The sequence below is a fragment of the Bos grunniens genome, chromosome 28, assembly GCF_055505025.1.
Source record: "Bos grunniens cultivar Pamir isolate PY7600 chromosome 28, Bosgru_T2T1.0, whole genome shotgun sequence".
NCBI classification, from domain to species: Eukaryota; Metazoa; Chordata; class Mammalia; order Artiodactyla; family Bovidae; genus Bos; species Bos grunniens.
Window position 1 is genome coordinate 13,677,683 of NC_141192.1, and position 25,932 is coordinate 13,703,614.

A 25,932-nucleotide genomic window follows, 5' to 3' on the forward strand; every position below is an offset into this window, starting at 1 on the left:
GCTTGGACAGTAAAGAATCTGACTACAATGCAGGAGACTTGGGTTTAATCCTGGAGTTGGGAAGGTCCCCTGGAGAAGGGAATGGATACCCACTCCAGTATTCTTACCTGGAGAGTTCCACAGACAGAGGAGCCTGGCAGGCTACAGTCCATGGCATTGCAAAATGTCAAACATGACTGAGCGACTCACACTTTCATTTTTCTTCAATTTTAACCTGCAGTAATATATTCTTTCAACTTGTGGCTATTCAGAATAACTATGAACCAGCAGAGGTTAGTCATAGTGCCACAGAAGTGGTTTTTGGTTTTTTTTAATGTAGTGCTAATACCCTGTTAGATCGGGGTCATATTCAGGGTCATTTAAAACTATGTCCTATAGCAGAATATCTGTAAATACCTCCTGCCTCGCATTATTCTCAAAAGACATGAGATTTATGAGATTTGATGTTTTGCTCATGAAGAAGGTTTTTTTTTTTTGCCTGCATTACCTGACATCAAAAGCTCTTGGGTCAAAATATATAGCTTCATTGATTTATTAAACTGGATACAGAAACATGTTTTCATAGTACATATCAGTGTCAAATCTATTTTAGCCAATGATTGTTAACTTCAACAGCAAGCTCACAAAACTTGTAAATGAGTTAGAGCTCATTATAAAACAGTTTGTCAAAGTCTTTGAAAATAAGAAAATATATGAATATTGTATTGCTAAATTTCATTAATAGTCATTTGCCTAGCATATATCATCATGTTCATATCACTCCAATCACCACCAAGATCATGTTAGGAAGTCAGGCTATTAACATGTGATGATTAGTCATAAACAATAGGCTACAGATATCAATTACTTTGTAATTACACATAATGTAAACCTCATAATGTATGTGGTAATCAGTTAGAAAACAGAACATAACTTTTCAGTTCAGTTCAGTTCAGTCGCTCAGTTGTGTCTGACTCTTTGAAATCCCATGGACCGCAGCATGCCAGGCCTCCCTGTCCATCACCAACTCCCAGAGTTCACCCAAACTCATGTCCATTGAGTCGGTGATGCCATCCAACCTTTTCATCCTCTGTTGTCCCCTTCTCCTCCTGCTCTCAATCTTTCCCCACATCAGGGTCTTTTTAAATGAGTCATCTCTTTGCATCAGGTGGCCAAAGTATTGGAGTTTCAGCTTCAACATCACATAACTTTTAATACTACAATATAATGTATTCTATAAAAGCTATGAAACAATATATTTTATTCCAATGAAAAGGTGACTTTTGAATTCCTGAATTCAAAAGCCATGTGGAGATGGGAACAGAAAGTTCCAGGCAGAAGGAGGGACAGGAAAAGTCCTAAAGAGGGAATGAGCATGGTATATTCTAGGAACCAAAGGGGTCTTTCATAGTTGTAATGGGGAAGAAGGGCTATAGTGAATCTGGTTAAGGTTAAGAGGTGGGCAGGGACCAGTTTATGTACTGATTTTTGGTCCATGGACAAGAAGTTGGGTTTCAGACTAAACAAAATAGGAAATCCTTGGAGGGCTGTAGGGAAGAAAGAAATATTATCTGATTTGTTTTTAAAAGGTTCCTTCTCGGATGTTGAAGGGATTACTTCAACATTACTTCAGCATTACTTCTATTACTTCAACAAGAATAGCAGCAGGGAGACTGTTTAAAAAATGAATGCACTGAATTGACTAGTCATCTATTTCACATATGGTAATATGCATGTTTCAACGCTATTGTCTCAAACCATCCCACCCTCACCTTCTCCCACAGAGTCCAAAAGTCTGTTCTTTATATCTGTGTCTCTTTTGGTGTCTTGCATATAGGGTTGTTGTTATCATATTTCTAAATTGCATACATATACATTAATATACTGTATTGGTGTTTTTCTTTCTGACTTACTTCACTCTGTATAATAGGCTCCAGTTTCATCCACCTCATTAGAGCTGATTCAAATGTTTTCTTTTTAATGGCTGAGTAATATTCCATTATGTATATATACGACAACTTCCTAATCCATTTGTCTGCAGATGGACATCTAGGTTGCTTCCATGTCCTAGCTATTATACACGTGCTGTGATGAACATTGGGGTACACGTGTCTCTTTCAATTCTGGTTTCACAGGGCACTCAAAGCCAGTGCACTGGGACAAACCAGAGGGATGGGATGGGGAGGGAGGTGGGAGGGGGTTCAGGATGGGGGACACATGTACACCCAGGGCTGATTCATGTCAATAGATGGCAAAAATCACCACAATATTGTAAAGTAGTTCTGTGTCTCTATAGTAGGTTTTCTGAGAGACTGTATTTTTGTATTTAAGGGCTTCCCTGGTGGCTCAGAGGTTAAAGCATCTGCCTGCAATGTAGGAGACCTGGGTTTGATCCCTGGGTTGGGAAGATTCCCTGGAGAAGGAAATGGCAACCCACTCCAGTATTCTTGCCTGGAGAATCCCATGGACGGAGGAGCTTGGTGGGCTACAGTCCACGGGTAGCAAAGAGTCGGACACGACTGAACGACTTCACTTTCACTTAAAATAAATAATTTTTTAAAAATGAATGCATTAGTCTAGACAAGAAATGGTGTTGGCTTGTACTACAGATGGAGCTGAAAGATGGAGAGAAGTAGAGGCATTTTAAATGTATCGTCAAGGTAGAGCTAAGAGGATTTGACATTATGGATGAAGTGGAATATGAGGGAAAAGGATGCTTTAAGGATAGTACTAATTTGGGAGCTTGAGTGAATTTAGTGGATGGTGTGCTGCTAAATATGTATTAAAAATATATACTGAGCATCTACTGTGTGGAGGATACTTTTTTGGACAAGATACATTTTTCTAACTTCTAACAGGTTGTGGATGCAAATTATGTAAAATTGTCATCAATATTTCTATTTTATTTCAAGTAAATATTCTAAATAAGCATGTTTTCCTGCCTTGTTATCTTGTTATTGTGACATAGACTAGGGGTCGGCAGACTTTTCCTGAAAAGACTGAGACAGTAAACATTTTAAGCTTTGCAGTTTCTGTGAACTTTATTGCAACTACTTCACCATGATAATGTAGTGTCAAAACAACCATGGATAACACATTAAGGAAAGAGCATGACTGGGTTTCAGTAAAACTGTATTTACGGAACAAGTAGTGGGTCACATTTGGTCTCTGTAGTTTGCTAATCCCTGACATAGACTGCAGATCCCCAAACAAGACAACCTAGAGTGAAAAGGAAAATCAGATTGTGAATAAAGACGCCAGGTACTTATTTATTGATTTATAGTTGTCATTTATTTAATTTCTTTATTTCAGTATTAGTTTTAATAGTCCTTCTTCTGGTTTCTTCAGGGTCCCTGCTGCTGCTGCTGCTAAGTCGCTTCAGTCGTATCTGACTCTGTGCGACCCCATAGACGGCAGCCCACCAGGCTCTCCATTCCTGGGATTCTCCAGGCAAGAACGCTGGAGTGGGTTGCCATTTCCTTCTCCAATGCATGAAAGTGAAAAGTGAAAGTGAAGTCGCTCAGTTGTGTCCGACTCCTAGCGACCCCATGGACTGCAGCCTACCAGGCTCCTCTGCCCATGGGATTTTCCAGGCAAGAGTACTGGAGTGGGGTGCCATCGCCTTCTCCTCAGGGTCCCTAACTCCATTTAATCTTAAGACTATAAATCATGCCACTTTGCTCTCTACCACACTGGTAGGACATTACCCATGTTGGCTAAACTGAATCGTCCCTTCCCCATGGTCACAATGATTGGGTTGGAGGCAGGTTCACGATTCAAGCAAGGCCAATCAGAGTCTGCCCTGGACTTGGTATGTAATTAGTAGGAGGCAATTTCTTCACTGAGGGTCTAGTAAGAGAGGGGGCTGGAGATCTATAACTTATATTTTGCCAGTCATTTTGGTTAGTGCTTACGTTCAGAGCAATACCAGCAGAGATCAACAGAGTTAAGAGCCATAGCAACATTGTTTGGGAAGTTTAATCCAGCTATGTCTAAAGTCAGAAACATGCCAGGACTTCCTGGTTATGTGAATCAGTGAATTCCATTTTAGCTTCAGCTAGTTTGAGTTGGCAGTCCATGGGGTCGCACAGAGCTGGACATGGCTGAAGCGACTTAGCAGCAGCTGCAGCAGCAGTTTGAGTTGAGTTTCTATCAGTTGCAGACAGAAGATTGATTATAGACAAAAATACTGCTGCACTGAATCTGGAAGGGGACAATTAGCATTTGAATCCCTTGAATGTGCCAAGCATAATACATGCTAATCTTAGTTAAACTTAAGATAGCTTTAAGGTTGAGAGAACAGGGGCTCAGAGATAAGTGATTTGCCTGAAGTTACGTAAATTTTTGGTAGTTATGATTGGACTGCTAGTATTTCTAACTTCGAAGCCTATGCTATTTATATGGTACTGTGTAGTAAGGAAGCATAGAAATTAAATGGAGAAAAATAGTAAAGTATAATTTTTGGATTTCTATTTCTCTCAAACTAGTTTCTTCTAGGGCTCCAAAACTGAGGAAATAAGATGATTCTTGAAGCATCAGAAAGATTAGATGTAGTATATGACCTGTTAAGCAATCAATCACAGATGGACTTTCAAAGCTGCTTTGAATCTTAAAATGGGATGTTTCTAGCCTAATTTTCCACAGGCTAAAGCTGGAAAATGTTCCTTTTTCCTCCTGCTTAGGGAGACCAGATTTCATATGTATGCAGGAAATGCAGAGCCAGGCAAAGAGTTCATTTCCATATCTCTAAGTGGGCTGTGTGCGCTTGACAAGGAAGGGCAAGTAAGGAGTATAAAATTACCATCAAAGATTCATGCTGAGGACACTCTTCTTGAGAGCTATATGGAGATGGCAGTACAAGAGGGGCTTCTTCCTAGGTAGAAAGAGGTGATAATTAAACATAATTTGTAGAAGAAAATTAATAGTGATGGACTTAAATCCTTTATAGCAAATGTAAATTTCAAAGCAATTTTGTGTGGAGAAGTAAAAAGCTATAATATATGGCTGAGTGGTATATGCTGACAGTAATGGTCCTCTTGTGCAGTAAGTTATTAAAGACTTTCATCTCGTGGTTTTCAATAATGAAAAGGGAGGCAGTCTGGGGGCATTTTCTGAGCGATGTCCCTTGTGTTGATTTAGCTTGTAAAACCAGTAGGTTATCTCAACAGCTGTATGGAAGGTTAAATTTGCTAAAAGACTAAAATGTGAGAAGCATCCTATTTTAGAAAAATGCATTGTTTCTTCTCTGAGACTAACAAACTATGACCTTGGGCAAGTCATGCAATCTCTATAGGGCTTGATCTTTACTTCTTGTTCAAGGATCTTATCCATGGCTTTTCCCAATTTCAGTAATCTACGGTTCCTTCATCTGGTAAAAATATCCTCTTGGGAATGAAGAAACTTCAGGGATATATTGCTTGCAGTCATTTACTCTCTCTTCCCTTGTTTTTGAAATGGATTCTAGAATCAGTTCCAGGATTGCATGTCCTTCATTGAGCAAGATATAGAGATAATGAAGAATCAGAGTCATTTCACAAAGCTTAATGTTCAAGCTTTCACAAAGATCTATGGAAGGAAAAGTTGTAGGAAAACCAATAGCTCAGCTTAACTGGGCCACTGTATAATGGGTTGACTATGGGATGTGCTTGAATAGTCCTGGCTTGTGAGGATTGGACCTTGAGGAAATGAGAAATGGGATTCTGAAAAAAAGAAAAGATCAAATATTTTTGATAGTTTATTGCATTTATTAAACTTCTGAGGGTTGAATATGGAAAGTTAGTATTAATGTGTTGTTGTTTTAATTTTATTTTTAAACTTTACATAATTGTATTAGTTTTGCCAAATATCAAAATGAATCCACCACAGGTATACATGTGTTCCCTATCCTGAACCCTCCTCCCTCCTCCCTCCCCATACCCTCCCTCTGGGTCGTCCCAGTGCACCAGCCCCAAGCATCCAGTATCGTGCATCGAACCTGGACTGGCATCTCGTTTCATACATGATATTTTACATGTTTCAATGCCATTCTCCCAAATCTTCCCACCCTCTTCTTCTCCCACAGAGTCCATAAGACTGTTCTATACATCAGTGTCTCTTTTGCTGTCTCGTACACAGGGTTATTGTTACCATCTTTCTAAATTCCATATATATGCGTTAGTATACTGTATTGGTGTTTTTCTTTCTGGCTTACTTCACTCTGTATAATAATGTGTTGTTTTATAGATCTTAATCATTCATGCTCTAGGACAGAAGTGGTCATCTTTCATTAGTATGTTTTTTAAAACTGATTGACAATATTGACTCATTATTGCTCACTCAAGTCCAAACTACTTAGATTTATTTAGGTTGTACCTGTTGTTCTTTATCTGTCCCAGGATTCCATCTAGAATAATGGCTCTTTAGAGTATGCTGCTACTGCTGCTGCTAAGTCACTTCAGTCATGTCCAACTCTGTGCGACCCCAGAGACGGCAGCCCATCAGGCTCCCCCATCCCTGGGATTCTCCAGGCAAGAATACTGGAGTGGGTTGCCATTTCCTTCTCCAATGCATGAAAGTGAAAAGTGAAAGTGAAGTCACTCCATCGTGTCCGACTCTTTGCGACCCCCTGGACTGCAGCCTACCAGGCTCCTCAGCCCATGGGGTTTTCCAGGCAAGAGTACTGGAGTGGGGTGCCATTGCCTTCCTCTTAGAGTATGACACTTTCTCAAATATTTCTTGTTTTTAATGACTTTGACACTTTAGAGGAATACTGGTCAGGTATTGAGAAGCATGTTTCTCAATTTGGGTTTGTCTGATTTTTTTTCCCCCCCTCATGATTAAACAGAACTTCCAGGTCTTTAGAAGACCACAGTATCTGTAAAGTGCTAGCTTTATCACATCATAAGTGCACATGCTACCCATATGACTTATCACTCAAGATGCTAAATTTAATCACATGGCTGAGGCAGTTTTGTCAACTTTCTCCACTGTAAAGTTACTCCTTGGCTTTTTCTATACTATGTTATTTAGAAGGAAGTCAGTCCCTCCCACAATTAAGGGAGTGAGGAATTATGATCCACCTATTTCTTGAGAGAGTAACTATATATAGTGTTAGGAATTCTTCTGTATGGGAGATTTGCCTGTTCTTATTAATTTATTTATTACATCACTATAGGCTCATAGATATTTAGGTTTAGATTTATACACTGGGTTATATTCTAATACATGTTATTTATTTTATTGCTCAAGGCTTCAGCTTTGGACATTTGGAGCTCTTTCTGTTGCTTCTAGGACTTCCCTGGTGGCTCAGATGGTAAAGCGTCTGCCTACAATGCGGGAGACCTGGGTTCAATCCCTGGGTCAGGAAGATCCTCTGGAGAAGGAAATGGCAACCCACTCCAGTACTCTTGCCTGGAGAATCCCATGGACAGAGGAGCACAGTAGGCTCCTACAGCCCATGAGATCGCAAAGAGTCGGACGCGACTGAGAGACTTCACTCTCTCTGTTGCTTCTACGCCCCTCTGACATATCCTGTTGGTCTTTGTTTTTCCTTACCTTCCGACACTATGAGATGCTCCAGGCTCATCCTGTATATTCTTGCCTTGGCTTTCAAAACTGTCATTTCTCCTGGAAGTCCTAGTTTGCTTTATTGGAGAATGATGTTTGAGGGAGGGAGGAATGGGGAATGCATTTTTAATGGATACAGAGTTTCAGTCTAGGAAGATGAAAAAAGTTCCTGAGATGAATGGTGGTGATGATTACATAATAATGTGAATATCCTCAGTTAATGCCACTGGACTATACACTTAAAAATAATCAACATGAGAAATTTTACATAATGTATATTTAGCACAATTGAAGTATGCTTTATCTAAAAAACACAAACCTTACAACTTGTTTCCAATGAACAAGAGTTCCTGCTTTCCCACATTCTCACTAGCATTTAGTAGTCAGACTTTGTCTTGGGTTTTTGTTCTAGCTACCCTAATAGGTGTGTAGTGATATCTCATTGTTTTGATGGGGGCATCTCATTATTGTCTTAATTTTTATTTCCCTAATGACATATGGGGCTTTCCAGGTGGCTCAGTGGTAAAGATTCAGCCTGTAATACAGGATATGTGGGTTTGATCCCTGGGTCTGGAAGAACCCTGGAGTAGGAAGCAACAACCTACTCCAGTATTCTTGACTGGGAAATTTCATGGACAGAGGAGCCTGGCAGGCTACAGTCCGTGGGGTTGCAAAAAACGATTAAACAACAACAATGAAATATGATACTGAGGGTCATTTCATATGCTTATTTGTCATTTGCATATCTGTTTTGCTGGCGTGCTTAATATTTTGATCTTTTAAAACTTTCTTTTTTTCATTGCTGAGTTTTAAGAATTCTTTGTACATTCTGGATACAAGTCCTTTATTAGATATGTGATTTGCAAATATTTTCTCGCAGTCTATGGCTTCTCATTCTCTTAACCATGTATTTCACAGATCACGTTTTTAATTTTAATAACATCCAACTTGGGGTCATTTTTTCATGAATTATTCTTTGTGTTTTTGCATCTAAAAAGTCATAACTAGTGAATATCGTACTAGTTTTCTTCTAGATGTTTTATAGTTTTCACTTACCATTTAGGTCTCTATATATTTTGAGTTAATTTTATATAAGTTGTGAGATCTGTGTCTATATAGAGAGATATCTAATAGTTTCAGTGCTGTTTATTGAAAAGACCATTCTTTCCCCCACTGAATTGCCTTTGCATCTTTGTCAAAAGTCAGGTGATTAGGTTCCTGTGGTATCTTTATTCCCTTCCATTGATCTATGTGTTTATTCTTTCACCAAAACTGTACTGTCTCTAAAATGAGGTGTAAGACATATTATGTCTTTTTTTAAAAAATTTAATCTTTCTTTTATATTAGGGTATAGTTGATTTACAGTGTTTTTAGTTTCAGGTATATAGAAAACAGGTTCAGTTACATATATTTCCATTGATTTACAGTTTTGTTTCCCATATAGGTTATCACACAAGATTGAGCAGAGTACCTTGAAGAATACAGCAGGTCCTTGTTGACTACACATTGTATACAGTGGTGTGTATATGTTAATTCCAACCTCCCAACCTCTGAGTGTGTCCTTTCCCTGACTTTTCCCCTTTGGTAACCAGAAATTTGTTTTTGAAGTCTGTGAATCTGTTTTTGTTTTAAGTTCATTTGTATCATCTTTTTAGATTCCACATATAAGTGATAGATAAGTGTCTTTCTCTGACTTACTTCAAGTAGTATGATAACTTCTAGATCCAACCATGTTCTACAAATGGCATTATTTCATTTCTAGTGGCTGAGTAATATTCCATTGTGTGTGTGTATCACATCTTGTTTATCCACTCATATCTATCAATGGACATTTAGGTGGCTTCCATGTCCTGGCTACTGTAAAAAGTGCTGTAATGAACAGTGGCTGCATGCATCCCTGCGAACCACAGTTTTCTCAGGATATATGCCAGCAGTGGGATTATTGGATCAGATAGTAGCTCTATTTTCAGTTTTTTAAGGAACTGCAGTACTGTTCTCTATAGTGAATGTACCAGTTTTCATTTCCAACCACAGTACAGGGGAGTTCCCTTTTGTCTACACCCTCTCTAGCAGATATTGTTTGTAGACTTTTTGATGATGACCATTCTGATATTGAGCCACATGAGTTGCTTTTATATCTTGGAGATTAATCCCTGTTGGTCACTTCATTTGCAAATTTTTCTCCCATTCTGTGGACTGTCTTTTCATTTTATGGTTTCCTTTGCTATGCAAAAGCTTTTAAGTTTCATTAGGATCCATTTGTTTGTTTTTATTTTCACTACTCTTAAGAGGTGGATCCCCAAAGATACTGCTGTGATTTATGTCAAAAAGAGTCCTTCCTATGTTTTCTTCTAGGAGTTTTACAGTGTCCAGCCTTACATCTAGGTCTTAAATCCATTTTGAGTTTACTTTTGCGTATGGTGTTAGGGAGTGTTCTAGTTTCATTCCTTATACATGGCTGTTCAGTTTTTCCAGCAGCATCTACTGAAGAGACTGTCTTTTCTCCATTGAATATTCCTGTTTCCTTTGTCACAGATTAATCGGCCAGGCACATGGGATTATTCTAGGCTTTCCATCCTGTTCCATGGGTCACTATTTAGTTTTTGTCCCAGTGCCATACCGTTTTGAATACTGAAGTCAGGATTCCTGATTCCTCAGCTCCATTTTTCTTTCTCACAATTACTTTGACTCTTCGGGCTCTTTTGAGCCTTCATACACATTTGAAATGTTTTGTTCTAGTTCTGTAAAAAAATGGAACAGGTAATTTAATACGAATTGCACTGAATCTGTAGATTAGTTTGGGTAGTATAGTCATTTTGACAATATTGATTTTCCAATCCAAGAACATGGCATTTCTTTTCATTGATGTTGTCTTTGATTTCTGTCATTAGTATCTTATAATTTTCTGAATACAGGTCTTTTGCTTCCTTAGGTAGGTTTATTCCTAGGTATTTTATTATTTTTGTTACAATGGTAAATGGGATTGTTTCATTAATTTATCTCTGATTTTTCATTGTTAGTGTATAGGGATGCAAGGGATTTCTGTCCATTAATTTTGTCTCCTGCAGCTTTACCAAATTCATTGACGAGCTCTGGAAGTTACCTGGTAGCATCTTTAGGATTTTCTATGTATCATATCATGTCATCTGCAAACAGTGACAGTTTTATTTCTTTTCCTATTTGGATTCCTTTTTTCTTCTTTCCATGGCTAGGAATTCCAAAACTATATTAAATAAAAATGGCAAGAGTAGACATTCTTTTCTTGTTCCTGATCTTAGAGGGAAATGTTTTTAGCTTTCACCATGGAGTATGATGTTAGATGTAAGTCTATCATATACGATCTTTATTATGTTAAGGTTTCCTTTATGCCCACTTTTGAGAGAGTTTTATCATAAATGGGTGTTGAATTTTGTCAAAAGCTTTTTCTGCATCTCTTGAGAGGATACTATGGTTTTTATTCTTAAATTTGTTGATGCAGTGTAACAAACTGATTGATTTGTAGATACTGAAAAATCCTTGCATCCTTGGGATCAATCACAGTTGATTGTGGTATATGTTCTTTTTGATGTACTCTTGGATTTGGTTTGCTTGATACTTTGTTGAGAATTTTCATGTCTGTGTTCATCAGTGATATGGGGCTGTAATTTTATTTTATTTGTATGCTTTTGATATCAGGGTGATTTTTGTCCTTATAGAATGAGTTTGGGAGGGTTCCTTCCTCTGCAACTTTTTGGGAACACTTTCAGAGGCATTGGTATTAACTGTCTCTAAATGATCGGTAGAATTTACCTCTGAAGTCATCTTATCCTATGTAGTTTTGTAGCTCAATCGTGTCTGACTCTTTGTGACCCCATGGACTGCAGCATGCCAGGCTTCCCTGTCCTTCACCATCTCCTGGAGCCTGCTCAAACTAATGTCCATTGAGTCCGTGATCCATCCAACCATCTAGTCCTCTGTCATCCCCTTCTTCTCCTGCCCTCAATCTTTCCCGTATCAGAGTCTTTTCCAATGAGTCAGTTCTTCACATCAAGTAGCCAAAGTACTGGAGCTTCAGCTTTAGCATCATCCTTCCAATGAATATTCAGGATTGATTTCCTTTAATATTGACTGGTTGGATCTCCTTGCAGTCCTTCTGTGGACTGCAAAAGCATTAATTTTCATGTCATGGTTCAAAAGCATTAATTCTTGGGTGCTCAGCCTTCTATATGGTCCAACTCTCACATCCATACATGACTATTGGAAAAACCATAGCTTTGAGTATACGGGACTTTGTTGGTAAGGTAACATCTCTGTTTTTTAATGTGCTGTCTAGGTTTGTCATAGCTTTTCTTCCAAGAAGCAAGCATCTTTTAATTTCATGGCTGCAGTCACCATCTGTAGTAAATTTGGAGCCCAAGAAAACAAAGTCTGTCACTGTTTTCATTGTTTCCCTATCTATTTGCCATGAAGTGATGGGACCAGGTGTCATGATCTTAGTTTTTTGAATGTTGAATTTTAAGCCAGCTTTTTCAGTCTCCTCTTTCACCTTCATCAAGAGGCTCTTTGGTTCCTCCTCACTTTCTGTCAAAGCTGAAGCTCCAATACTTTGGCCAACTGATGCAAAGAGCCAACTCATGGGAAAAGACCATGGTGCTCAGAAAGATTGAGGGCAGGTGTCATCTGCATAGCTGAGGATATTGATATTTCTCCCAGCAATCTTGATTCCAACTTGTCCTTCATCCAGCCCAGCATTTCACACGATGTACTCTGCATATAAATTAAATAAGCAGGGTGACAATATACACCCTTGACACATTCCTTTTTCAATCTTGAACCAGTCTGTTGTTCCATCTCCGGTTCTAACTGTTACTTCTCAACCTGCAGACAAGTTTCTCAGGAAACAGGTAAGGTGGCCCAGTATTCCCATCTCTTTAAGAATTTTCCAGTTTGTTATGATCCAGTCAGTCAAAGGCTTTAGTGTAGTCAGTAAAGCAGAAGTAGATCTTTTTGGATGTCTCTTGCTTTTTCTATGGTCCAACAAATGTTGACAATTTGATCTCTGGTTCCTCTGCCTTTTCTAAATCCAGCTTGAACACCTGGAAGTTCTCAGTTCATATACTGTTGAAGCCTAGCTTGGAGGATTTTGAGTGTGACCTTGCTAGCATGTGAAATGAGTGCAATTGTGTGGCAGTTTGAATATTCTTTGGCATTGCCCTTCTTTGGGATTGGAATGAAAACTAACTGACCTTTTCTAGTCCTGTGGCCACTGCTGAGTTTTCCACATTAGAAAACTCACATTTTCCACATTAGTTTTCCACATTTGGCCACTGCAAATTTCCACATTTGCAGATTAACAGCATCATCTTTTAGGATTTGAAATGGCTCAGCTGTAATTCCATCACCTCCACTAGATTTGTTCATAGTAAGCTTCCTAAGGCCCACTTGATTTCACACTCCAGGATGTCTGGCTATAGGTGAATGATCATACCATCATGGTCATCCAGCTCATTAAGATTTTTTTTGGTATAGTTCTTGCCACCTCTTCTTAATATGTTCTGCTTCTATTAGGTCCATACTGTTTCTGCTCTTTATTGTGCCCATCTCTGCACAAAATGTTCCTTTGGCATCTCTAATTTTCTTGAAGAAGTCTTTCCCATTCTATTGTTTTCCACTATTTCTTTTCATTGATCACTTAGTAAGGCTGTCTTATCTCTCCATGCTATTCTTTGAAACTCTGCACTCAGATGGGTATATCTTTCCTTTCCTCCTTTGCCTTTCAATTCTCTTTTCTTAGGTATTTCTAAGACACTCTCACACAACCACTTAGCTTCTTTCATTTTTCTTGGGAATGGTTGTGGTCGCAACCTGCTGTGCAATGTTATGAATCTTCGTCCATATTTCTTCAGGCACTTTGTCTACCAGATCTAGTCCCTTGAATCTATTCGACACCTCCACTGTATAATCGTAAGGGATGTGATTTAGGTCATACCTGAATTGCTAGGGGTTTTCCCTACTTTCTTCATTTAAGTCTGAATTTGCAATAAAGAGTTCATGATCTGAGCCACAGTCAACTCCTGGTCTTGTTTTTGCTGACTGTGTAGAGTTTCTCCATCTTCGGCTGCAAAGAACATAATCAGTCTGATTTTGGCATTGATCAGCTGGTGATGCCCATGTGTAGAGTCATCTCTTGTGTTGTTGGAAGAGGGGTTTGCTATGACCAGTGCATTCTCTTGGAAAAACTCTATTAGCCTTTGCCCTACTTCATTTTGCACTCCAAGGCCAAATTTGCCTGTACTCCAGATATCTATTGGCTGCCTCTTTTGCCTTCCAATCCCCTATGATGTAAAACACATCTTTTTTTGGCGTTAGTTCTAGAAGGGCTTGTAGGTCTTTATAGAACTGTTCAGCTTCTTCGGTTGGGGAATAGACTTTATGTTCTCTTAGACTTTAGTTTGGGCTTCCCTGGTAGCTCAACTTGTAAAGAATCTGCCTGTAATGCAGGAGACCCCCATTTGATTCCTGGGTTGGGAAGATTCCCTGGAGAAGAGATAAGCAACTGATTCCAGTATTCTTGTTTGTTTCAATTTCAGTTATTTGTGATTGCCCTGGTTTATATTTTCTATTTCTTCCTGGTTCAGTCTTAGAGGGTTGTTTCTTTCTAAGAATTTGTCCATTTCTTCTAGCTTGTCTGTATTATTGGCTTAATCCCAGAGGTGTTCTGATAGGCAGTTGTTGGCTCAGGAAGACTCTAGAGAGCCTTTCTGGTGATGGGTGGGGCTGTGTTCTCACTCTTTTGGACATCTGACCTGAGGCTTCCCAACACTGGAGCCTGCTGGCAGTGGGTAGTGCTCCATCTCTGTGCCAAATGGCCACCTCTGGGAGAGCTCACACTGAGAAGTAGTCCCTGGGTCCTCTACCACCAGTGTCTGTGTCCCCACTGTAAACCACAGCCAACCCCTGCCTGCAAAAGAGACTGTCCAAGACCAGCAGGTAGCTCTGTCCCGGGCTCCTGTGGTGCCACTGCTTTCCCCTGGGTCTCAGTGCACGTGAAACCTTGTGCATTTTCTAAGAGTTGACTCCCTGTTTACCCCAGGCCCATGCATCTCCTGTACTCAAGCCCCAGTGGCCTTTAAAGGCAAATGCTCTGAGGGCTCCTCCTCCCCATGCCTGAACATCAGGCTGGGGAGCCTGGCATGGGGTGCAAAACTTCCTCCTGTTGGAGAAACTCTGTGACGTAATTATTTTTCAGTTTGTGGGTCACCCACTCTGGTGTGGGATTTGATTCTATCGAGAGAGCACCTTTCCCACCACCTTGCTGTGGCTTCTTTGGATGTAGAACATCCTTGTTGGTAGACTCGAGTCATTTTTGTTGATGATTGTTCAGCAATTAGGTGTGATTTTGATGTTTTCGTAAGAGGAGGTGAGCTCAAGTCCTTCTACTCTGACATGTTGTCTCCTCCTCCTATTATGTCTTGAAGTTTAGTAGTTGATCACTGCAACTTTGTTCTTCTTGATTCAGTATTTTGGAAATATTCTGGGTCTTTTGATTTTCCCTATAAATTTTATTTATTTATTTATTTATTTTTGCTCTTTAAAGACTCCATCCCAATGTTTTCTACTTTGCATAACTTCTGATAAATAGTCTGTACTTTCTTATCTTTGTTCCTTTCCACATGGTATATCTTATTTCTCTGACCTCTTTTAAGATTTTTTCTTTTATCACTGGTTTTCAGCAATGGGATCATGCTGTGTCTTGGAATGGTTTTCTTTCTTTTTTTTTTTTCTTTTTTCTTGGGGCCTAAATGCAAGATTATAACAAATTCTAACTGTCAACCCTCCATACAAAAATCTGTAAATAAACTCACTGCAGTTCTAGAAATAGAAAGTAGAATCAATCCAATCAAAATGCCAATATGAGGAAATCATTCAATAAAGTGAGTTCTTAGAGGAAGCATGATTTCCTAGACAAACAGAAAGGAAAATATTTGAAATCAGGATTACTAAATCAATGAAAATTGATGAAAATATGTGCCCCTTTAAGATTTTTTTTTTCAATTTTAATTTAAAAAAATTATACGTGTGTTCCCCATCCTGAACCCTCCTCCCTCCTCCCTCCCCATACCATCCCTCTGGGTCGTCCCAGTGCACCAGCCCCAAGCATCCAGCATCATGCATTGAACCTGGACTGGCATCTCGTTTCATACATGACATTTCACATGTTTCAATGCCATTCTCCCAAATCTTCCCACCCTCTCCCTCTCCCACAGAGTCCATAAGCCTGTTCTATACATCAGTGTCTCTTTTGCTGTCTCGTATACAGGGTTATCGTTACCATCTTTCTAAATTCCATATATATGCATTAGTATACTGTATTGGTGTTTGTCCTTCTGGCTTACTTCACTCTGTATAATAATAGGCTCCAGTTTCATCCACCTCATTAGAACTGATTCAAATGTATTCTTTTTAATGGCTGAGTAATACTCCATTGTGTATATGTACCACTGCTTTCTTATCCATTCATCTGCTGATGGACATCTAGGTTGTTTCCATGTCCTGGCTATTATAAACAGTGCTGCGATGAACATTGGGGTACACGTGTCTCTTTCCCTTCTGGTTTCCTCAGTGTGTATGCCCAGCAGTGGGATTGCTGGATCATAAGGCAGTTCTATTTCCAGTTTTTTAAGGAATCTCCACACTGTTCTCCATAGTGGCTGTACTAGTTTGCATTCCCACCAACAGTGTAAGAGGGTTCCCTTTTCTCCACACCCTCTCCAGCATTTATTATTTGTAGACTTTTGGATCGCAGCCATTCTGACTGGTGTGAAATGGTATCTCATAGTGGTTTTGATTTGCATTTCTCTGATAATGAGTGATGTTGAGCATCTTTTCATGTGTTTGTTAGCCATCTGTATGTCTTCTTTGGGATCCAAATTAGAAAAGAAGAAGTAAAACTCTCACTATTTGCAGATGACATGATCCTCTACATAGAAAACCCTAAAGACTCCACCAGAAAATTACTAGAACTAATCAATGATTGTAGTAAAGTTGCAGGATATAAAATCAACACACAGAAATCCCTTGCATTCCTATACACTAATAATGAGAAAACAGAAAGAGAAATTAAGGAAACAATTCCATTCACCATTGCAATGAAAAGAATAAAATACTTAGGAATATATCTACCTAAAGAAACTAAAGACCTATATATAGAAAACTATAAAACACTGGTGAAAGAAATCAAAGAGGACACTAATAGATGGAGAAATATACCATGTTCATGGATTGGAAGAATCAATATAGTGAAAATGAGTATACTACCCAAAGCAATTTATAGATTCAATGCAATCCCTATCAAGCTACCAACAGTATTCTTCACAGAGCTAGAACAAATAATTTCACAATTTGTATGGAAATACAAAAAACCTCGAATAGCCAAAGCGATCTTGAGAAAGAAGAATGGAACTGGAGGAATCAACCTACCTGACTTCAGGCTCTACTACAAAGCCACAGTTATCAAGACAGTATGGTACTGGCACAAAGACAGAAATATAGATCAATGGAACAAAATAGAAAGCCCAGAGATAAATCCACGCACATATGGACACCTTATCTTTGACAAAGGAGGCAAGAATATACAATGGATTAAAGACAATCTCTTTAACAAGTGGTGCTGGGAAATCTGGTCAACCACTTGTAAAAGAATGAAACTAGAACACTTTCTAACACCATATACAAAAATAAACTCAAAATGGATTAAAGATCTCAACGTAAGACCAGAAACTATAAAACTCCTAGAGGAGAACATAGGCAAAACACTCTCTGACATACATCACAGCAGGATCCTCTATGACCCACCTCCCAAAATATTGGAAATAAAAGCAAAAATAAACAAATGGGACCTAATTAAACTTAAAAGCTTCTGCACATCAAAGGAAACTATTAGCAAGGTGAAAAGACAGCCTTCAGAATGGGAGAAAATAATAGCAAATGAAGCAACTGACAAACAACTAATCTCAAAAATATACAAGCAACTCCTACAGCTCAACTGTAGAAAAATAAATGACCCAATCAAAAAATGGGCCAAAGATCTAAATAGACATTTCTCCAAAGATTTTCCCTATAAATTTTAGAGTTAATTACCAAAAAAGCTGCCAGGACTTTGGGATTGTATTAACTCTATAGAACAAGCTGGAAAGAACTGACAATTATGAAACTTCTAATGTATGAATGTCTAATATTTATTCATTTATCTAGATCTTTTGTGATTTATCTTATCAGTGTGTTATAGTTTTCTACATATAGATCCTGTACATATTTTTTTATTTACATGGTGTTAAAAAAATTTTTTTTAATTTGTTGTTTCTTTGCTTATGTTGTTGTTGTTCAGTCACTAAGTCGTGTCTGACTCTTTGTGACTCCAAGAACTGCGGTATGCCAGGCTTCTCTGTCCTTTACTATCTCCCTGAGTTTTCTCAAAGTCATGTCCATTAAGTCAGTGATGCCATCTCACCATCTCATTCTCTGTCACCCCTTCTCTTGCCCTCAATCATTCCCAGCATTAGGGTCTTTTCCAATGAATTGGCTCTTTGCTTATTTAAAGGAAAGTAATTGACTTTTGCATACTGGCCTTGTATCCTGTGAACTCTTAATTTCAAGGGTTTGTTTTTTATGAGTTTCTACATAGACATGTGATCTGTAAATAAGAATAGTTTAATTTCTTTACAAGCTCTGTAACTTTTTTTTTCTCTTATTGTACTACCTGGGATCTCTTTTATAACATTCAACATATGTAGTAACAAAGGGCATCATTTTTTTGGTCCAAAACTTAGGAAGAAAGTATTCTGTATCTTACAGTGTTAGCTATAGGGGCTCTTGGGGTCACACAGAGTCGGACATGACTGAAGCGACTTAGCAGCAGCAGCATAGGGGCTCTTTAATATATACTTCATTGGTTAAGGAAATTCCCTTTATCCTAGTTTCTAAAAATCCTAAATGGGTGCTGATTTTGTTAAATGTCTATATTTGTTGATATGAGAATATAATTTTTCACATTCAGTCTGTTAACACAGTGAATTTCATTGGTTCTATGATATCAAATTATCCTTGACTCCCCAGAATGAACCCTGCTCAATAGTGCTTTATTAAGCTTTTTGTATGTTACTGGAGTCAATTTACTCATATTTTATTAACATCTTTTATCTATATTTGAGATATTTGCATGGGGCTCAGGTTGAAGCAATGGAGTGGTGGCTATGCAGTGCTGGAGTGACTTTGAGGAGATATCCCACATCCAAGGGCAAAGGAGAAGCCCCGATAAGATGGTAGGAGGGGCAAAATCACATTTATAATCAAACCCCATAGCTGCCAGAGATGCTCAGAGGGCTCAAACATACTTTGTGTGCACTAGGACCCAGAGACCCCAGAGAAACTGAGGCAGAACTGTGTTTGGGTGTCTCCTGAGGAGGCACAGGTGAGCAGTGGACTGCTGCGGGGGCAGGGGCTCTGGGTGCAGCAGACCTGGGTTTGGCATAAGCCCTCTTGGAGGAGGTCACCATTAACCCACCATAGAGCTGCCAGAACTTACATAGGACTGGAAAACAGACTCTGTGAGGGGACAAAGAACCCTGTGATTACCAGAACCCAGGAGAAAGGAACACTGACCCCCACAAGAGACCAACCCAGACTTGCCCGGGAGTGTCCAGGAGTCTCTGGCAGAGGTGTGGTCGGTGGTGGCCTGCTGCAGGGTTGGGGGCACTGAGTGTAGCAGGGCATGCATGAGACCTTTGGAAGGAGGTCGCCCTTATCTTCATTACCTCCACTGTAGTTTGGCATGAGCCCCGCCCTTCAACAGAAAATGAAAGTGAAGTCACTCAATCCTGCCTGACTCCCTGCGACCCCATGGACTATAGCCTATGAGGTCCCTCCAGCCACAGAATTCTCCAGGCAAGAGTACTGGAGTGGGTTGCCCTTTCCTTCTCCAACAGAAAATTGGATTAAAAATTTACGGAGCATGGCCCCGCCCATCAGAACAAGACCCGGTTTCCCCCTCAGTCAGTCTCTCCCATCAGGAAGCTTCCATAAGCCTCTTATCCTTCTCCAACAGAGGGCAGACAAACTGAAAACAACAATCACAGAAAACTAACCAATCTGATCACATGGACCACAGCCTTGTCTGACACAATGAAACTGTGAGCCATGCTGGTGTAAGGCAACCCAAGACAGATGGGTCATGGTGGAGAGTTCTATTAAAACATGGTCCACTGGAGTAGGGAATGGCAAGCCACTATAGTATTCTCACCTTGAGAACCCCATGAACAGTTTGAAAGGGAAAAAGATAGTACACTGAAAGATGAAGTCCTCAGGTTGGTAGGTGCCCAATATGATACTGGAGATCAGTGGAGAAATATAACTCCAGAAAGAAGAGCTGGAGCCAAAGCAATAACAACACCACCCAGTTGTGGATGTGACTAGTGATGGAAGTAAACTCTGATGCTGTAAGAGCAATATTGCATAGGAACCTGGCATGGTAGGTCCATGAATCAAGGCAAATTGGAAGTAGTCCAACAGGAGATGGCAAGAGTGAACATTGACATTCTAGGAATCAGTGAACTAAAATAGACTGGAATTGGTGAATTTAACTCAGATGACCATTATATCTGCTACTGTGGGCAGGAATCCCTTAGAAGAAATGGCGTAACCATCATAGTCAACAAGAGAGTCCAACTGCAGTACTGCAATCTCAAAAACAGCAGAAAGGTCTCTGTTCGTTTCCAAGGCAAACCATTCAATATCACAGTAATCCAAGTCTATGCTCCAACCACTAATGCTGAAGAAGCTGAAGTTGAATGGTTCTATGAAGACCTACAAGACCTTCTAGGACTAACACCCAAAAAAGATGTCCTTTTCATTATAGGGGACTGGAACGCAAAAGTAGGAAGTCAAGAGATACCTGGAGTAACAGTCAAATTTGGCCTTGGAGTACAAAACAAAGCAGGCTAACAAGGCTAATGAGTTTTGCTGAGAGAACGCACTGGTCATAGCAAACACCCTCTTCTAACAACACAAGAGAAGACACTACACATGGACACCACCTGATGGTCAATACCAAAATCAGATGGATTATATTCTTTGCAGCCAAAGATGGAGAAGCTCTGTTCAGTCAGCAAAAGCAAGGCCAGGAGCTGACTGTGGCTCAGATCATGAACTCCTTATTGCCGAATTTAGACTTAAGTTGAAGAAAGTAGGGAAAACCACTGGAGAAGGCAATGGCACCCCACTCCAATATTCTTGCCTGGCAAATCCCATGGATGGAGGAGCCTGGTAGGCTGCAATCCATGGGGTCACTATGAGTCAGACATGACTGAGCGACTTCACTTTCACTTTTCACTTTCATGCATTGGAGAAGGAAATGGCCACCCACTCCAGTGTTCTTGCCTGGAGAATCCCAGGGACAGGACAGCCTGTTGGGCTGCCATCTATGGGGTTGCACAGAATCGGCCACGACTGAAGTGACTTAGCAGCAGCTTAGCAGCAGTAGGGAAAACCACTAGACCATGTATGACCTAAATCAAATCCCTTATGATTATACAGTGGAAGTGACAAATAGACTCAAGAGATTAGATCTGATAGAGCACCTGAAGAACTATATTCAGAGGTTCGTGACATTGTACAAGAGGCAGTGAGCAAGACTATCCTTAAGAAAAAGAAATGCAAAAAGGCAAAATGGTTGCTGAGGAGGCCTTATAAATAGCTGAGAAAAGAAGAGAAGTGAAAAGCAAAGGAGAAAAGGAAAGATATACCCATTTGAATGGAGAGTTCCAAAGAATACCAAGGAGAGATAAGAAAGCCTTCCTCAGTGATCAGTGCAAAGAAATAGAGGAAAACAATAGAATGGGAAACACTAGAAATCTCTTCAAGAAATCTAGAGGTACCAAGGGAATTTTTCATGCAAAATAGGCACAATAAAGGACAGAAATGGTATGGGCCTAACAGAAGCAAAAGATATTAAGTAGAGGTGGCAAAAATACACAGAACTATACGAAAAAGATCTTCATGACCCAGATAACCATGATGGTGTGGTTATCTCACCTAGAGCCAGACATCCTGGAATGCGAAGTCAAGTGAGCCTTAGGAATGCGAAGTCAAGTGAGCCATCACTGCGAACAAAGCTAGTGGAGGTGAAGGAATTCCAGTTGAGCTCTTTCAAATCCTGAAAGATGATGCTGTGAAAGTGCTGCACTCAATATGCCAGCAAATTTGGAAAACTCAGCAGTGGCCACAGGACTGGAAAAGGTCAGTTTTCATTCCAATCCCAAAGAAAGGCAATGCCAAAGAATGCTCAAACTACCGCACAATTGCAGTCATCTCAAACGCTAGCAAAGTAATGATCACGATTCTGCAAGCCAGGCTTCAACAGTACATGAACCATGAACTTCCAGATGTTCAATCTGGATTTAGAAAAAGGCAGAGGAACCTGAGATCAAATTGCCAACATCTGTTGGATCATCAAAAAAGCAAGAAAGTTCCAGAAAAACATCTACTTCTGCTTCGTTGACTATGCCAAAGCCTTTGACTGTGTGGATCACAACAGACTGTGGAAAATCCTTAAAGAGATGGGAATACCAGACCACCTGACCTGCCTCCTGAGAAATGTGTACTCAGGTCAAGAAGCAACAGTTAGAACTGAACATGGAACAACAGACTGGTTCCAAATCAGGAAAGGATTGTACGTCAAGGTTGTATATTGTCACCCTGCTTATTTAACTTGTATGCAGAGTACATCATGTGAAATGCTGGACTGGATGAAACACAAGCTAGAATCAAGATTGCTGGGAGAAATATCAATAACATCAGATATGCAGATGACACCACCCTTATGGCAGAAAATGAAGAACTCTTGATGAAAGCCTCTTGATGAGCCTCTTGATGAAAGTGAAAGAGGAGAGTGAAAAAGTTGGCTTAAAGCTCAACATTCAGAAAACTAAGATCATGGCATCTAGTCCCATCACTATATGGCAAATAGATGGGGAAATAGTGGAAATGGTGACAGACTTTATTTTGGGGGGCTCCAAAATCACTGCAGATGGTGACTGCAGCCATGAAATTAAAAGACGCTTGTTCCTTGGAAGAAAAGTTATGACCAACCTAGACAGTTTATGAAAAGCAGAGACATTACTTTGCCAACAAAGGTCCTTCTAGTCAAGGCTATGGTTTTTCCAGTGGTCCTGTATGGCTGTGAGAGTTGGACTATAAAGAAAGCTGAGCACCAAAGAACTGATGCTTTTGAACTGTGGTGTTGGAGAAGACTCTTGAGAATCCCTTGGACTGTAAGGAGATCCAAGCAGTCCATTCTAAATGAAATCAGTCCTTAATATTCATTGAAAGGACTGATGCTGAAGCTGAAACTCCAATACTTTGGCCACCTGACATGAAGAGCTGACTCATTTGAAAAGACCCTGATGCTGGGAAGGATTGAAGGCAGGAGGAGAAGGGGACGGCAGAGAATGAGATGGTTGGATGGCATCACCAACTAAATGGAGATGTGTTTGAGCAGGCTCTGGGAGTTGTTGATGGACAGGGAAGCCTGGCATGCTTCAGTCCATGGGGTTACAAAAAGTCAGACACGACTGAGCAAGTGAACTGAACTGAGATATATCAGCCTGTAGTTTCCTTTGCTATAGTGTCTTTACCAGGTTTCTATTTGGGATAATTATGGTCTCATAAAACTAGTTAGGATGTGTTTCCTCATGAAGAAAACATTTTAAAAGATACTGTGGAGAATTGGTATCATTTTTTCCTTAATAGTTCAATAGAATTCACCAGTAAAACTACCTGGACCTGGTGATTTCACTTTTGGAAATTTGTAAATAGTGAACTCTGCTTCTTTAATAGTTATGTTGTACTATCAGAATATCTATTTCTCAAGTGAGATATGGAAATTTTTATAATTTAATTAGATCATTTTCAGTTCAGTTCAGTCACTCAGTCATGTTCGACTCTTCTTGACCCCATGAATCGCAGCACACCAGGCCTCCCTGTCCATCACCAACTCCCGGAGTTCACTCAGACTCACGTCCATCAAGTTGGTGATGCCATCCAGCCATCTCATCCTCTGTTGTCCCCTTCTCCTCCTGCCCCCAATTCCTCCCAGCATCAGAGTCTTTTCCAATGAGTCAACTTTTCGCATGAGGTGGCCAAAGTACTGGAGTTTCAGCTTTAGCATCATTCCTTCCAATGAACACCCAGGACTGATCTCCTTTAGAATGGACTGGTTGGATCTCCTTGCAGTCCAAGGGACTCTCAAGAGTCTTCTGCAACACCACAGTTCAAGAGCATCACTTCTTTGGCACTCAGCTTTCTTCACAGTCTAACTCTCACATCCATACATGACCACTGGAAAAACCATAGCCTTGACTAGACAGACCTTTGTAGATCATTTTATCTCTTATCAAATTTGGGGGCGTATAGTTGTTCATAGTACTTCTTTTTATCCTTTTACTGTCCTTGAGACTAGTAGTAATGCTCTCTCTCTCATTCTTGATATTTGTAATTTGCATCATTTTTCTTTTTCAGGTGTAGGCTGTGTAGAGCCTTATCGATTTTTATTAATCTTTTCAAATAAACACTTTGATTTATTCATTTTCTTGTGTTTTCCTCTCTTAACTTTTATTGATTCCTCCTCTAGTGTTTATAATTTATTTCCTCTGCTTGCTTTAGGTTCAATTTGTTCTTCTTACTGTAGTTTTCTTAGGTGGATGTTTCAGAAATCAACTGTAAATTTCTCTTTTTTTAATATAAGTAGTTAACACTATAAACCGCTAAAGAACATTTTCATGTTATATTTTTGTTTAGTTTAGCATATTTTAAAATTTCTTGGAAACATTTGACCTAGTGATTAATTAGAAGTATGCTGTTTAATATCCAAATAGTTGGGCGTTTTCCAGCTATCTTTCTGGTACTGACATCTTGTCTAATTCTGCGGTAATCTAAAGGCATACTCCGCATGATTTCTATTCTTTTAAAAATGTTAAGATGTATGTCATGGCCTAGTGTATCATTCTATTTTGGTGACTATTTCATGTGTTCTTGAGAAAAATGAGTATTCTCCTGTTCTTTGATGGAGTATTCTATTTATGTCAATTTGATCAAATTGATTTATAGTGCTGTCCAGGTCACTTATGTTTTTACTGATTTTTGGCCTGCCTAATCTATCAATTACTGACAGAGTTGTGTTGAAGTCTGCAAATATAATAGCAGACTAATCTATTCTCGTTTCTATTCTATTAATTATTGCCTCATGCATTTTGATGCTCTTTTGTTAGGTACCAATAGGTTTATAATTTTTGGTGTGCTTTTGGAGGACTGACTTCCCTCTGTCATTATGTAATATCTTTCTTTATCTCTGATAGTCTACTTTATCTGAAATTAATATAGTTACTCCAGCTTAATTTTGATGTTAAGCATCTTATATCACTTACCACTGCTTTCCTTTATCTGCAGTCTTTATATTTAGAATGTCTTTCTTCTAGATGACAGATAATTAGGTTTCTTTCTCTTGTCTGACAATCTTGGGCTTTTAATTGTTTAGTCCATTTATAAGTGGCTTTTGATATAGTTGGATTGAATTCTGCCATCTTTGTAACTGTTTTTTAAACATTACATTTGTTCTTTGCTTCTTTTTACCTCTTGTTTTTCTTCTTTGGTTTTTAGTTGATAATTTATGATTCTCAATTGTTCTCAATTGTCTCCCCTTGGTATATCATTTTTATTTCCTCTTAACATGCTTTTAGTGATTTCCTTAGGGCTCACAATATATAGGTTAACAATATAAATCAACTTTCAAATGACATTATACAACTTCATGCATAGTGCAGGGACCTTATAACAGAGTATTAATTCCTCCAACTATCCCTTGTGAAATTTCTGTAATATATTTCACTTACACATAAGTTACAGTTACTCAATACATTACTACTTTATTGCTTTTAGATGAAAGAAGAATAATAAAAATATTTATTTTTACCTTTGTTCCTTCTCTGACACACTTCTGTAGATCCAAATTTTTGATCCAGAAAATTTTCATCTATCTCAAGAAATTCTTTTAGTTTTTTAATTGGACTGATCTGCTGGCAACAAACTTGCTATGGTTTTGTTTTAGAAAGTCTATTTCTCGTCTACTTTTAAAAAATACTTTTGCTAGACGTTGAATTCTATGTTGGTTAGTTTCTGTCAACACTTGGAATATTGTGCAGTATTCTACTTTTGCTTGCGTGGATTCCAATGAGACGTTTGCTGTGTTCGTAGCTTTGTTCCCTATATTGGGAAGGTTTTCTTCTTTAATTAGTCTCTTTCAGCATTTTCTCTTGTCTTTGGTTTTTCTATAGGTAAACATATCAGTAATAAGTCTAGATGTGGTTGTTTTTTGCACTT

General features: G+C 39.1%; 1 long non-coding RNA gene across 4 annotated transcripts in view; it reads left to right on the plus strand.

The window, feature by feature from the left end:
* LOC147342865 (uncharacterized) overlaps positions 1-25,932 on the plus strand; it is a 135,415-nt gene that overhangs the window by 57,737 nt on the left and 51,746 nt on the right. Inside the window, exon 3 of one of the 4 annotated variants that reach the window (XR_015156784.1) lies at positions 8,969-9,042. The exons of the other annotated variants lie outside the window; for them this stretch is intronic. This is a non-coding gene — a long non-coding RNA (uncharacterized LOC147342865). The remainder of the gene's footprint in view (positions 1-8,968; positions 9,043-25,932) is intronic. 4 annotated transcript variants of the gene reach the window in all.